The sequence below is a fragment of the Colius striatus genome, chromosome 4 (assembly GCF_028858725.1).
Source record: "Colius striatus isolate bColStr4 chromosome 4, bColStr4.1.hap1, whole genome shotgun sequence".
Lineage (NCBI taxonomy): Eukaryota > Metazoa > Chordata > Aves > Coliiformes > Coliidae > Colius > Colius striatus.
Window position 1 is genome coordinate 19,002,520 of NC_084762.1, and position 12,411 is coordinate 19,014,930.

A 12,411-nucleotide genomic window follows, 5' to 3' on the forward strand; every position below is an offset into this window, starting at 1 on the left:
ACCTCCTCCTCTCACTGACCTTGGAGTCCACATGGTTGTTTCTCTCACTGTTCCTACTCCTTGCACCACCACCAGCCAGAAGAAGAAGGGACAGAAGAAGGAGGAAACAGGAAGAAGAAGGAGGAAGAAGCCTCCTCTTCTGGCTTCTTCTTAAAAAGTGATTGTGGAGGTGTCTAATTGGCTCAGCCCCAGAAGTGGGTCTGGCTCAGAGCTGGGGAGAGTTGCAAGCAACTACTTCCAGGAGCCATCTTTACAGCCCCTTCCCCCTTACCAGAAAAGGCTGTCATATCAAACCATGACATGAAGTCAGCAACGCATTTCTGCTGGTTCTTCAAGCCCTTAGTCGTAGCCCAAAGCAGTTTGATTTGACCTTCCTCAGCCAAATCTGGCTTTGTCTTCCCAGGGGATCACCACTTTTCACATTCCAGATAGTGAAGGAAAAGGAAAAGAATTACTGCTCCTGCAACTGAGTGCTATGAAAATACTACTTGCATAGACTGAGTAATGTTTTCCTTGATGGTCAATGGGGGAAGGGATTCTGAGCATTCATCATGAGCTGGCAGCACTGCCCTTCCTACTGTCTCTGCAATTGTGACTGAGAATGCGGCATGGTTCACCCGGAGACAAACAAAGATGACAACTCCATATAGCGAGGAGCATTTGTGCAGATTATTGTGTGCAATGGCACATTGATGAGCAGGATGGCAGTGAAGCTTTATATGAGATATTCCTCTATGAGCTCTGGCTCAGAGCTGGGGAGAGTTGCGAGCAACTTCTTACAGGTGCCATCTTTACAGCCCTTTCCTCCTTACCAGAAAAGGCTGTCATGTCAAACCATGACATTCTGAAAAAATGTGAAAATCATTTCATTAACTTAACCAAAAGTACTTCTGCCTTCTATCAATGCATAAAAGGCCCTGGTTAGAAATGGCTCTCAGAAATGCCTGGTTAGAAATGGCTGTCAGCTCTGGTTAGAAATGCCTTGTACACACTGGCTGAATCTGTTCTGCTGAAGAATGACATTTTTTTTTGGGTTTTTTTAATCTTAAAAAACCAGAAACCTAAATAGAAACTTAGGAGATGCAAATATAAAGGATTAAATGAATGCTTTAGAACAACAGGGCTTGCTTTCCAGAGCTGGTAACTATGTTTGTTTCTAATTGAGGCCATTTAGCTCTCTAAAAATTGGTCGTTATCTTTAGCGTTCTAGACACACAGGACTGATTTACAGACTTATGATAGTAAGTATCTGGAGTTCCTATTGATTTCATGTCTGAAAATCAGGCCTTTTCTATTTAGCTGCTAATTGAAGCTATATCACTAACTTAAAAAGCTCTGGTTTGAAAATTTGGCTTGGGCTCTTGAATGCAAAGCTTTTTTTAAAGTTAAAGTGAAAATGGAAAAATTGGGATATCTGGATGATTTCACTATATGTCTCAAGTATTTATTTTTGATCACTTTCACTCATAATCCTGTGGTGTTTTAAACAAATATGTGTATTAACTCATATGAAATATGACCAAAAAAATATCAGGGATACTTTCCAAGGCACAAAACATTTTTTGAAAGTACCAACATATTTGAAATTATATTGAAATAGAACAGGTTTATACAATACAGACACTACTCTGGAAGCTTGTTAATACAACACTTATGTCCCAAAATCTTGTTCTTCTCCGTAATTCAAATTTATATTTTCAAAATATATACCTGCTTCTTAAATATTGAAGAGTCAAGGCAAACACTTTCAGGAACAAAAATGTTGACCAAAGTATGTTGTCTTGAAAATTGGCTTCTGGAAATAGTCAAATGATTTGCATTGAAAGGCTGATCTCCATATGTTTCAGAAGGTTTTTTTGCCAAGTGCTGAATATGCATTTTAAGACTTTAATTTGAACTGTGTGTTTCACAGAATCACAGAATCTTAAGGGTTGGAAGGGACCTTGAAAGATTGTCTAGTTCAACCTCCCTGACAGAGCAGGACCACCCAGAGTAGGTCACACAGGATTGTGTCCAAGCGGATTTTGAAGGTCTCCAGAGAGGGTGACTCAACAACCCATCTGGGCAACCTGTTCCCGGGCTCCATCACCGTCACAGTGAAGAATGGTATTAAATAGAAGGACTCATGTTAATACAACATTCAGGCTTGATATAATTTAGTTGGTACTTGTGAAAATTATTGTTTCCCGTAATGTCAAAATACATAAATAGCTGGTAACATGGCCAAACATTGCAGCCAGATGCAGTTATCCTTGTTCACTGAAATGAAGATGAATAATGACATATGGGGAGGCCTTTGTCAGGATATAGCCCTGGAGTCTGTCTGTCTTTTCTAAGTAATTACCTATTATTTTTATAATTACATTTATAATCTTTAAATCAATCCTACATAGTAGGGAGATACTGTTATCTTTGTAGTGAGGGATAACGTTACAATGGAAAAATGAGAGTACAGGGAAGGGAAGGAGAATTCATCTTGCTTCTGAAAACAAGCTGGTCTCCGTGGGCTGATTATCTAGGCTTGTGCCATGTTTCAGTAGGCTATGCACTCATTTTGTGACAGACAGGAACAAACTTTGTGTAGATGTGGGTCTCTATTCCCTGACTTTAAAGAAGCACCTTTGTATAGCAGATATGGGAATTTTCAAAGTGTTTAAATCAGTTGAGAAGAATCCTTCTGAAGTCAGTGATTTAAGGCTTCAGGGAAAATGCTATGGTGCTGGATTTTTATCTCCTAGAAGCTTGTGTTCTCTCCCTTGGATGCTGTGATCTGTTTTAAGGATGGCCACCTTAAGTGATGTTCCTGTCACTGACATTTGGCATTTCCTGAGTCTGTCTGTGATTGTAACTATGCAAATTTCGTTGAGGATTTAATAATAGACTAACCACATGTAGGGGAGAGAAGGGTACATAGATTTGTTTTTCTCTTCAATGTTGGATGTTTGAGTAATGAGTTATCCAAAAGTTCTTCAGCTTGAAGAACTCATTGCTCTCTTTCCCAGAGGATTTGAAAACTTACTGGCTATTTAGCTAATAAGTGTTGTATTTCTGGTTCAAATATGGGCTAAGTAAAAGGCTTTTTTTTCAAAAGCACTAGTTATTAGTCTTGCCCTGCTCCTACTGAAGGAGAGTGACCAGTAACTGCAATAAGAGAAATGGTAATTCATTGTCAATAAGGATTGTCAATTTTCATTTGTTCGGTGCTTCTGAATTGAGCATGTAATTTTTGTACCAATGTGACTATTGGTTTAAAATGGTGTAGAGTTTAGGAAAGACATTTTTGTGCATTTGCTTTTTCTGATATAGACTGATTTGACATTTACTGATGTAAATATCAATATTCTGTGTCTAGACAAGTCTTTTGCAAACCACATATCCAGCTTTAGCAAACAGTAGGTCCACCATAGTTTTCCATGCTACCTCCACAACAATAGATTTTTAGATTAGCAGGTCTCTGAACCAAAACCAAGTATTATTTTTAAAACAAATAAGATTAATACTCTCTGTTAAATACAATGTGCCTGACTTAAAGCCCATTGTGAGTATTTTTGTTAAGTCCTTTGAGCTTTGGATAGGTTGTAGCTTTTGTGAGTTTCAAGAATCACTCTGTTCAGAAATGAATGAGGAAAATAACTCACAATACTGATGTAGCTTCCTTTTCCACACATTTGAACATTCCCTCATAGCTCTTGTCTACAGAAATAGATCATCATCAGGTAGAAATTAAGAATAAGAAGTTTCATTTCAAGAAGTGAGTGTTTTCAGAAAGCTGTGAACACATGAAGATGGTATCATAACATGGAAAGTATCTTGCGATCTAAACCACTATGGTCACTGATGTTACCTGCTATAATTAGCAAAGTGAGCTGAAGTGCTTATTCATATCAACACTTCACAAAACCTGACTTAAGCATCAAATTAAGTAGGCAAAATAACTGGGTTTTTTTTTTTCATTATGATCTCGTTATTACAAAACTGATGCACTGCAGCATGTTTTAAATTCCCTGTTGTGTCTGTGAAGAAATATCCTTTATTAAAGACTAATCATTTACCAGTTTAATTTGAAGAACATACAAGAAAGTGAGCATCTGGAAAGGAAATACATAAATGTGAACTTTGAAATAAATTAACCAAGTAAATCTGAAATGATAGAGGCCTTCTTTGTTTACAAAAAAGTATAACTTTTGTGACTGTGAAAAAAGAAAACATCCTAAAAACCCAGCAAGTTAGCACTTCTAGTTATAATGTGCTCTCCCATCTTAATTCCAGTGTATGTCTCTGTCTACTGTAGTAGTGATAGAAAAACCTTACCAACTGAAGCATTTCTGTGACCATTCACCATTCAGACATAGTGAAAGTTCATAATGCTGTAATGTGGTCATTGCTAGTTTAAGTAGATTTCTTTCAGACATATTCCCAAGGGGGTTTACTGAAGCACTAGTATTTTTCCATAAGGCAGAGAAAGATTACTTAAAGTGATATGACCTGAACACAAAAAAATATCATTGCAGCAAAGCAAAAAGAAGCAGCAGAGGAGGCAGCAGTTAACATTTGGCTAACCGAGTTGCTCAGCTTAGTGAAGCCTGAATGGCAGTGATCGCCTGTAATAGCACCCATGTGTGATGTACATTAGTATTGTTGTGTAGTTTAGCTAATGTGCTATTTCAAAGAAAGCTAGCAAAGATCTCTCTTAGCAACCAAGGGTGCAGTTTCACATTACACCTAATACAGTGTGACTGCAGGCTGTGAGGAATATGAGCAGTCCTCATCCATTACCCACCGCTGTAACTTCCCACACTCTTCTTCCCTCTCAGTCTAGCAATTGTGTGGCCGTAGGGCAAAATGGTTGAGCTTTCTGATCTGAGGGAAAACAAATCTTTGTCTTCCTTTCTCTTTTTTGCTTCTTTTTTACCTTTTTTTGGTTTTTTTTACTCTGTGGAGGATGGATGTTTGTCAGAGCAGCAAACCAAGCCAGCTCCTGTGTGACTACAGGAGCCAGTGTAAATGTAGGAGTGGGAACCTACAGCTGGGCCAGGAGGACTGTTTGAAATGTTCCCAGATAACACACCAGATCTACCAGTTAGGGAGGAGGAATCAAGTTGACTCCTAGCTTACAGCTATACCACAATCAGTAGCTATCATTAGATGACATCAGATAAAGCTGTATTATACTCAAATTTAAGGTCAATTTATACTCTTTTTCAGCACATTTCCATGTCAGGCTACTACATTCTGCTTTGATTCCAAAGAACATTCTCATGTGAGAAGGCTTGTTATCATATTCTTTATCCCCAAAAGAGAGCTGGAAGTGTTTTCTGACAGAAAGAGAGGCTTAAGTGTTTTCTTGAATCAGGGTTTAGAACCAAATCCTGCAGTAGCAGAATTATTTACTGTTCCAGAAATATGGCTTGCCTGGCTTCTCTGATTCATCTGTGATCAGTGAGTCAGAATGGCTTTGAGAAGTGGATACTTTTTAAACTATTGATGTTTCCTAGTTTTTAAAATGCAAAATAACTAAGGTCACTGAAAGATCTATATCGTTCCTATATACCTCTAGTTCCATACATCTGCTGGATATATGATCTTATGTCACATTTCTGTTCTGTTATGAAGTTTGAAATACAGCCTGAGCATGACAGAGTTCTTCTTAATACTATCTAAAAATCCTCAAGGCCACAACATATTTCTAAGAAAGGATAAGATAAACAATTTGTCCAAATTCAGAATCCTTTAATGAAGACACCATAACTGAAATACAGAAAGAAGTGTGAAGGCCAAGAAGCAATCAGATGTCTCCCATTTTTGCAACTGGAAGAATGCAGGAGAATAGGAATTTACATAGGAGGACCATGTCAGAAGCAGGAACTGAACCCAGGCATTCTGAATAACAGCCCAGAGGTTTATCTTTCCTTCTTATTTGAGGAAAAAAAATGAACAGGAAAAAATTTCCACTTTTGTTAAATTTTCTGAGATTTCCAAGTGTTTTCCATTTCATACAAATCAAAAGCTTTTGAAATTTTCTAAGAAAAGGGCAGTAGAAGCCTAAAAACTCTCTTCTGGCATACTGGATTTTTAATGGCCTATACGAAGTGAAAGATTTTTCATTGAGAAAGCCTGGCTTCTGATTACCTCTTTCTGTTGCTTTTCTATAACATTCAAGGCTTTTTATGGTCTATCTCTGCTCTTCTCATATCTCTCAGGCACTATTTAGCAGCATGACTAGGGTGCCATGATTGTACGGCAGAGATGGTTAGGCAGGAGTTGTCCTGGTGGAAATGAGCTGTAGCAGCAAATAGCAGCTTTTATATCTCACATCACATGCAGGTAGTCCAGTTATTGGACCAAATGTTACCCTAGGGTAAATGAATCTGTGCTTCACCTTTCAGTCAGAGATGTCATCCTTGTCAAAACTAGGAGTATAATCTCAGCTGTCACAGTGGGGACAGTGAAAGTTATTTCCGAGGAGTGTTTCAGATACGCAAATTTAAGATGAAAAATTGGAAGATACCCATAAAGTTATGTTAATAAGCATTTCTTTGTTTTTACCAAAAAGACTGTTACTGATACTGGATGTATAGCATGGGGAGAAAATCAAATTGCTGCCTAATTTTCCAGAAGAGGTTTAAATTGTGGAGAGCCCACATCCAGCCTGGGATATGCAGAGAACAAAAAACTACACCAGGTCCCTGCTGTGTGTCCTTCAGACAGGGAGTTGCCACTTAAGTGCTCCTTCACTTCAGAGGAATTATAGCTGTTTAGGGGTGTGAAATAGCTGTTAACAAGAAAGGAATGTGATACAAATTGTTCTATGCAGAACTCAAACTTAGCTTGTCACTGCCTCTGCATGTGCTTATGCAACTGCCATTCCTGTAGTCCCACAACACAATGCCTGAATTATGCATTTTTACATTCCCTGGATAGCTAAACCATGTCACTGACTTTAACTGAAGTAATTTTGACCTCATGAATGGTTAGAAATGGTTTGTTAGGGGACCACCAAGGGTTGGGAGAGCAGATGTCAGCTCAAACCGGAGCTATAAGGAGATGAGATGATTTGCAAATGTCATTGCTCTCTGTCTTCTATTTAGGGGACCTCTATGAAAAACTATGCTATCTGTCCTTCCACACTCTCACTCCTTGACCAAATAGAAAATACTGGCAGACTTCAGCACAGAACAGCAGACCTGTGCTGCCAGAAGTGATTTCTGCTGGATGAAAGAAAACATAGAGTCCAGAAAAGTAAAATGACAAAATCAAGTCTAGTTACTGGAAAGACTTTGAGGAATGAACACCAGCCAGATATCAAAACAGCAGATCTCTAAAAATCCTCCATAGAGGTGATGATTTGTGTGGTTAAATCTGATGGAAGGATTTATTGGTCAGGGTCATTGGCCTAAAAAACTAAGAGCAGTGGAAAGTCTTGCAGTGAGAAACAATACTGCAAAATAAATCAAGATTTGATCAAGAATAAACCAGAAGGAGTTTGTAGAGAAAAATCAGAGAAGAAAAAGTAACCTAAGTAACCTAAAAAGTAACCTAAAAGTAACCTAAGAGGAGGAAGTTCACAGGAGATATAAAAAAAGGAGTTCAATTTAAATACTTCAGGCAAGATCTTCATCTCTTTGTGCAACTGGAAACAAATCCAGCAATCATCGTAGACTAAGCCCAGAAAGCTCTCTGTATCCCTGCCAATAAATTCATAATATGAAGATTGTGCTTTTCTAAACAGAAGGATAACATTCTGAAGGAGGTTATAGCCCTTTTGCAGGAAGGACATAAACAGAAATGTTTCAGCATCCATTGCTGTCTGCTTTAAGAAACAAGTGAGCCTGCTTTAGAAAAGCAAACATAAAATTGAGAATTTTCTCTTCAAATGCTTTATTATATATCAAGGAGACATCATAAAAAAGAAAAAGGAAGAGAATAAATCCCTAAAGAACTGAATGTGGTTGGAAAACAGTCTAGAATTACAATACGAATCTGATGTAGATATCAAGAGACAGCACTGATACTGCATAGCAAACTTGTAACTAAAATAAAGGTGAAATTAAAGTACAGGGATAGGTAGACCACAAATTAAAAAAAATCACAAACATATGAGTATTGGAGGGTTTGGCTAAGACTGAAGAACAACATGAAGGTGAGAATAAGATGTGGAAGGTGGAACATCACAGGAAATAACAGAGGTGCAACTGAACTTCTGGAAATACATATAGGAAAAGGCTGGATGTAGGGGGCAGGCTAACAATCCCTCTTGAGAAGAGGACAATGAAAATGCAAATTTTTATCCCTTTTCTCCAGTAAGGAATATTTGTGTTTCTGGGAAGGTGACAAGGGGAAGTAATTAAACAGTCAAGGAAACCTGATGTGTAAGTTATTCTCTTTAGTTGTGACTTCTGTCAGCAATTTTAGATCTCTATACTAGACAATGCTTTGGAATAAAAAAAAAGAACTCCCAATACATTGGTGAGACCAGGAAGAAAGCCAGACCTTCAGTGGCTTTTTTAAAGGATGAAATTAGTATTAAAATAAAATCCTTATTGTTACATATTTAATGACCTATAAATATTTGTAACACTGAAGTTGAGAGAAGAGATATGCTTTGAAAATAAAATTTAAAAGAGAAAATAAAATAAAAATGGTGGAATGATAGAACCAATGAACATTACTTTTATAAATTTTTAAAGACCTGGTTGAAAGCAGTTTTTACAAAAACTGGAGTGGTACACCTGCCATTGTGTACAAGAGAAAAACACTTGAAAAGCTTGGAAACTGAGGCATTGTTGTTTCTTGAATGGGACATGTAGTAGTTTCTGATTAAAAGAAAAGCAACAAAAATTCCTATCATCTTAAGTGTTCCCTCTTTCTTTTTCATTTTGTTTGAATTCAGGGAGGAGGAAGTTAACTTCCTAGGTTAACCTGATGAGAGCTAAGGACTGATGAGTAGAGTCCAGGGCAGGATATTTAGAAAGGTTACAAATTCGTTAAAAGGAAGGGATCTGAGTAATATTTGGAGGATGAGGAATCATGATTTTAGAAACTCCATTTACTGTTTCATACCATATGATGTGTAGCCTATAATGTCTTGAAGGATAATACATATCCTCTAGTGTCTTGCTGTATTAACTTACCACTAAATCTGTAGCAGTGCTCAGATGGTCTAAACACTCTCTGATAGATCTGATCTAGGAAGCAATTTGGATTTAACCAGCTGATATTCATAGAGACTGAAGGGAGATCCTTTATGTAACCAATTAATGGTGCAAGAACTGGGGAGTGATTCTCAGAAATATTTAGGAGACAGTGATAAAAAACAAATAAAAAACCTGAAATAGGTGCTGGCAAGAATGAAAGAAGAGCCAAGAGGCATCGTTGTCCACAAAGCTTCCTCTCTTTAGAGGTCCAGAATCCAAGATAAACAATATTTAGTAAAGGCCTTTATTGGATAACTTAATTTTAAGGAAAGGACTGAATATACCTTTAAAAAATCTAAGACAGGTAAGGAAGCAGTTCAGGAGAGTTTAAAGGCTGAGTTTTAAAAAGGCTTTTAAAAGAGATTTCTCTCCTATATTGATAGGCATTTAATGTGATTGAGCAAGGAAGAGATGATGCTTCTCCTAGAACGGAAGCAGAGTGAAATGTAGCATGTAAAGACAGAAGAGAGTATGACAACTACTTGCATAGATTTGTGTCTTTAATAAATTGTGAAATTAAAGTTTGTGCCAAGACACTGGCAGATTGAGAAACAAGTGTACTACAAGTGAGTATACAGTACCAAGTATTTTAATCTTATTTGTTAAGATTGTTTTAGATAAATGAATTGTGTACAGCAAAAGGAATGTCTCAACTGACTGTATTGTGTTGCACAAAACCACCATTTCTCTGCACACTCAAAAATTCATTTGATCAAATAGAAAGGAATATGTGGAAGATTTATTTTTAAAATTGGCTTGGGAAATAAAGTTTTTTGCTTTAAGCAAGAGCTCTGTAGCTTCCGATAAGCAAACAGGTCTTAACCTCAGGTTAATTTAGTTTAACAAGAGGAAACACATAAGAGAACTCATACCACGATATGCATTGTTGCTGTTGTACTTTTTGTACAGGATCAGGTTTTGTCCTGGAAGGAAATAGATATAATAGTTATGAGACACAAATGCAGGCTATGCACATCCAGGAAGATGAATCTAGAGTTTTGTTAAGTTGGAGGTATTCAACTTGATGACAAAAATAAACAATCATTAAATATATACCACCACTTCAGTACTATAGTATGTGTGAAACTAACTTTGTCTCCTGCTGTTCACAGCCTTGCACAGCCCTGGATTTGCTGTGTCCATCTACCCGTTGTCTTCCTGAGGACTGGGGTATTGCTACGTGTAACCTATCTGCTCCAGCAGTTGAGAAGGAGACTGGCTAGGCTATGCTGCACATTCCCTCTGCTCTCCTGATTCACGTCTCTCTCCACTCTCCTAGGAAAGCATCAACACAGAGCAGAGCTTTCATGTGCATAGACACCAGGTACTGGAAGGGAAAGGCAGAGGGAAAAGGCTGTTCCAGAAAAAGGATTATTCTGTGCCCCAGTTGGAGGGAGAGAAGGAAATCACTGCACAATCCTGTAGCCTGAGGACATGATCATTCAAATGTCCACTGAGCTTGGACTACTTGGGCATGAAGGTTACTGAGAGAACACCCCACCACCTCTGGAACCCCACTGACCCTGTATTCAAAAAGCTTGACAGTACTATGCTCCTGTTTATGGAGAGAAGTATTACAAAAAATTCAAATAACCTCGCAGTCTGTAACTGAATGTTGCCCTGAGGTGAGCCCACTACTGGATGGGACAAAAGTCATCATGTCAAATTCCAGGAGAGAAGCAAAGAAGAAAGGAACAGATACCGAGAACAGATCACATTCTTGACCTCTAAGGCAGGTAAATGTTGTGCAGTTTACCTAACCTAGCCATTTTCTTTGATTATTTTTTAAAAAGACAAGGTTTTTCCCTACGTGAGATGTTATAAGTATTGGTGCTTACTCTTCCCTTTTAAACCTCTAATACCTTAAACTCCATGTAATTCTTGTGCACTCACTTCTGTTTGGCTACCACTGTGGTTTGCTTGTATTTTAGTCTCCCAATGATTTTTTTAAATGTCAACTCACATTTCTGCTTTGCAACCAGAAGATAGTTATAGAGAAAGGGTCTGCAGTATATCAGACCCTGCTTAGGAGGATGTAAACAGCTAGCAAAGGCAAGTGATAGCAAAATGCAGTTAGCAGTAATTATCCTGGAGAGTGGTAATGCCTTGGGCCTGTTCCAAACTTGCAGACAGACAGCTGAAGTCCCAGCTAGTCGTACCCTTGAGAAAAAGATTGTATACTGTTGAGCAAAAATCTGTATGAGCCCTGCAGTGTGGGACAGGTTCTTGGAATAGTTTCCTGTGGAAAATTTGATTGCTAGTGCACACTGTCTTCCGTCCAAAGTATCCATGGCAATATAAAATATGTTGGAGGTTTAGTATGGAGAGAGAAGTTGAGGCTGGAGTGAAGACAGTTTAAACAGGAAACCCACATTTCAAAAAGCTGTATATGTAAAACAAGTCCTTTTTCACTGTTTCTGTCGCAGAGACTGCTGTTGTTTAGCTTGCCTTCTTATTATTTGCTTTTATAATAGCCTATATATTTACAAAGGATCAGTCTACAAGCAAGCCTCATTTAATGTCCATTTGCTACCATTTGCACCACATTACAAACTCATTTACAAAGTGAATGTGAAAACAAATGTGAGCCCCACGGAAAGCCTTGCTGAGCCTGTGTGGTTGCAGCTGTATGTAACAGCTCATAAATGGTGTCGGCTAGAGACTTTTCTTAAGTACTATAGCACAGGAGCTTGTCATTTCCTTAACCAGATTGCAGCATCTGTATTTCCCTTGCCCTTTTCCTGGTGCTGTTAAGCCAGAGAATTCTTTCTAGAGCACTCATCCTAAAAGCCAAATAGCTCCTCTGGAACAGTTCGCAATGCTGTCATCTTTAAAATATGCCATTGTGCTATAAAGCACTCTTAGGAGCTGCAGCTCTGGGCTTGCCTACTGCACTGAGACACAGAGGAAAATCAAAGCCAGAGTCTCCAAAACAGTCACACTGGCAGGTGAGCTGTAGTAACAAATGCAAAAGTTGAGCAAATAAGAAATTGTTATGTTCTCAGCTGGCACACTGGAACTCCCTGCATCCCACTCTGCTCACATCTCCAGATATGCTCATTGGTTGTGCCAGACCCTTGAGCTCCATCTCACCGCAGTTGGATGAGTCCTCCAGAGAACTGAGAATAATACTAATACTGTTGCATGTATGAGTGAAATGTGGCAAAGTGCCCAAGTTCAGAGATCCGTCCCTGCTGCCAAGGATTAAGGCAATAAT